Here is a 3165-nt window from a genome sequence, read left to right on the forward strand (position 1 = left end):
GGATATGTTGGGTTCATCCGCCCTCAAATAGGATCTGTCGGGTTCATCCGCCCTCAAATAGGATATGTTGGGTTCATCCGCCCTCAAATAGGATATGTTGGGTTCATCCGCCCTCAAATAGGATCTGTCGGGTTCATCCGCCCTCAAATAGGATATGTTGGGTTCATCCGCCCTCAAATAGGATATGTTGGTTTCAGTCTTTACATTTCTTGACAGGCGCCCACCTGAACAACGAGAGGAATACTTTTGTCTGTGCATTTCATATTTTAGGCGCCCACCTGTATAACAAGGGAATACATTTTGTGTCTTTACCATTAGGCGCCCACCTGTATAATAAGGGAATACATTCCACGTTTTTACCCATAGGAGATGCATTTCCTCCTAAGTTTAAGTTTTACCCATAGGAGACGCATTTCCTCCTAAGTTTAAGTTTTACCCATAGGAGACGCATTTCCTCCTAAGTTTAAGTTTTAGTTTCACCCGTAGGAGATGCATTTCCTCCTAAGTGGTTGTTAAAGATAAAAAAAAACAAGACCTAGTCTGATGAACCTTCTCCTAGGATCAAAATCTTAGTCTGACTCCTAAGATACCAAAAAAAAAAACAAAAATGACCTAGTCTGATGAACCTTCTCCTAGGATCAAAATCTTAGTCCGATGAATTTTTCTCCTAAGATAGAGACCTAGTCTGACGAACCTTCTCCTAGGATCAAAATCTTAGTCTGATGAATCTTTCTCCTAAGATAACCAAAAACAAAAATGACCTAGTCTGATGAACCTTCTCCTAGGATCAAAATCTTAGTCTGACGAATTTTTCTCCTAAGATAGAGACCTAGTCTGACGAACCTTACCTAGTCTGACGAACTTTCTCCTAGGATCAAAATCTTACTCCGATGAATTTTTCTCCTAAGATAGAGACCTAGTCTGATGAACCTTCTCCTAGGATCCAAATCTTAGTCTGATGAATCTTTCTCCTAAGATACCAAAAAAACAAAAAATGACCTAGTCTGACGAACTTTCTCCTAGGATCAAAATCTTAGTCCGATGAATTTTTCTCCTAAGATAGAGACCTAGTCTGATGAACCTTCTCCTAGGATCAAAATCTTAGTCTGATGAATCTTTCTCCTAAGATACAAAAAAAAAAACAACGTTTGAATTTGAAAAAAAAACAAAAACAACAACGATTGAAAAAAAAAAGAAAAAAAAAGAGAAAAGAAAAACGTTTGAAAAAAAAGAGTCATTTTCTAACCAGGCGCCCACCTGTATAACGAGAGGAATACATTTTGGTTTTACTTTCAAGTGTTGAAATTGGGAGCCCGCCCATAATAACAGAGGCATACATTCAGTTCTTACTTTCAAGTGTTGAAGTTGGGAGCCCGCCCAGATAACAGAGGAATACATTTCAGTCCTTACATTTCAAGTGTTGAAATTGGGAGCCCGCCCATAGAACAGAGGAATACATTTCAGTCCTTACATTTCAAGCATTAAAGTTAGGCGCCCACCTGTATAACAAGGGAATACATCCTAATCTAGTGTTTAGTTCACTCTCAGCACTGCATCAGTAGTATCAGCGGGCTACGATTTTGCTAACGACTCACAAACCTCCCCAGTGCAAACGGGGTTAGGAAATTTTGTTTGTTTTGTTTGTTTTGATTGTCAGGAGTCCGCCTGTCAAAGATCAAGCAGTGACCCACTGGAAAGCAGAAGGATTACAAAAGAAATCCCCAGCACTCAATCCAAGATAGAAGCAACAAGAAGCTCGCCCTAAGAATGCAAGTCAACAGTCTGGGATGATCAACAGAAGCTGGTCACCAAAAAACAAGAAAACAAGAAAAAAAAAGGGAGAAAAACACGGAAGTGGAGAACAGATGTGACCTGTTCAAGAACTAGCGCCTACAACTAGCAAGTATGAAGATTCAAATCCAAAGTCTGTATGAAGCACCATTCAAGACTCAAGACCAAGTTTCAGAAGACTTAGGAGATATGAATCCTTGTAACTAGTAGCTGATAGGCTTAGTTAGTCTTTTTCAGTTTTCATTTTTGTTGTAATGACAGGACCGCGGACCGGAACCTCAACGGAACGGCACCTCGATCGGCTCTCCACCTCGGTACAACTTCACTATCTCTCTCATATCCCGAACTACACGTGGCTTGATTCCTGTATAACCAAGGATATGTAGGCAGCTCAGATACCAGGGCTCGGTCACATTCCCTCCCTTTCCTTAAGTGTAGTCCGTCCAAATAATGGTCGGGTCAAAAACACGTCTAGTCGTTCTTTGTCGGAAAACTCTTCGTGTTTCCAGTCAAAGAGGGGCAGCTGTAAGCACGTGATTTTTGACCCTCCCCGGGAATTTTTACGTTCTTAGCTTAAAATATTTAATTTAGGACTAGTATAGCCATTTTAACTATTTTTACTTTATTTCGTTGCAAAAAGAAAATTTCAAAAATATATATATAAATTTTAGTTTATGTATCTCTCATAAACTTGAAAAATACAAAAATTGCACTTTATTTTTGTATTTTATATAATTTCGAAAATTACAAAAATATAGTTCTATTAAGGTTTTATAGTCATTTTAACTTTGAAAAAATACAAAAATATTACCTCATATTTTATCTTAATATTTAAAACGAAAATTACAAAAAATAGTTTTATTAATATTTTGTAGCTATTTTAAACCTTGAAAAACATTTAAAAAGATATAGTTTTGTTTAAATACTAGTCTTATTTTTTGTAGTTATTTTGCTTACATAGGACTAGTTAAGCAACGTGTTCCTATTTCTCGGGTCCGGGCAAAAGAATAATATTCGGGTTTAAACTACCCGGTTTTAGGCCTAATATTCGGACCTAGCCCATAATAAACCGTGTCCAGGACACATGGGGAACCCCACCACGCGTGAGGGACATATGCCTTGAACCCCACCACGCGTGGGCTCATTTTTCTGGGCAAAACCCAGTACAAAACACGGAAAAGGCAAAAGGAACAAGGGGGGACTTTTTTTTTTGAAAAATTCTGAAGAGGTACTGTTTCATCATCTTCTTCAGGAGAAGAAAGAAAAACCTACTGTCCAAAAATCTATCTACAACCCTCCCCTCGTCGCAACCAGACCAACACCACCTCCCTCGTCGACAACCACCCGTCTCCTCCTAACTCCGTCACCCTTTTG

The sequence above is a fragment of the Nicotiana tabacum genome, chromosome 11 (assembly GCF_000715075.1).
Source record: "Nicotiana tabacum cultivar K326 chromosome 11, ASM71507v2, whole genome shotgun sequence".
Classification (NCBI taxonomy): Eukaryota; Viridiplantae; Streptophyta; class Magnoliopsida; order Solanales; family Solanaceae; genus Nicotiana; species Nicotiana tabacum.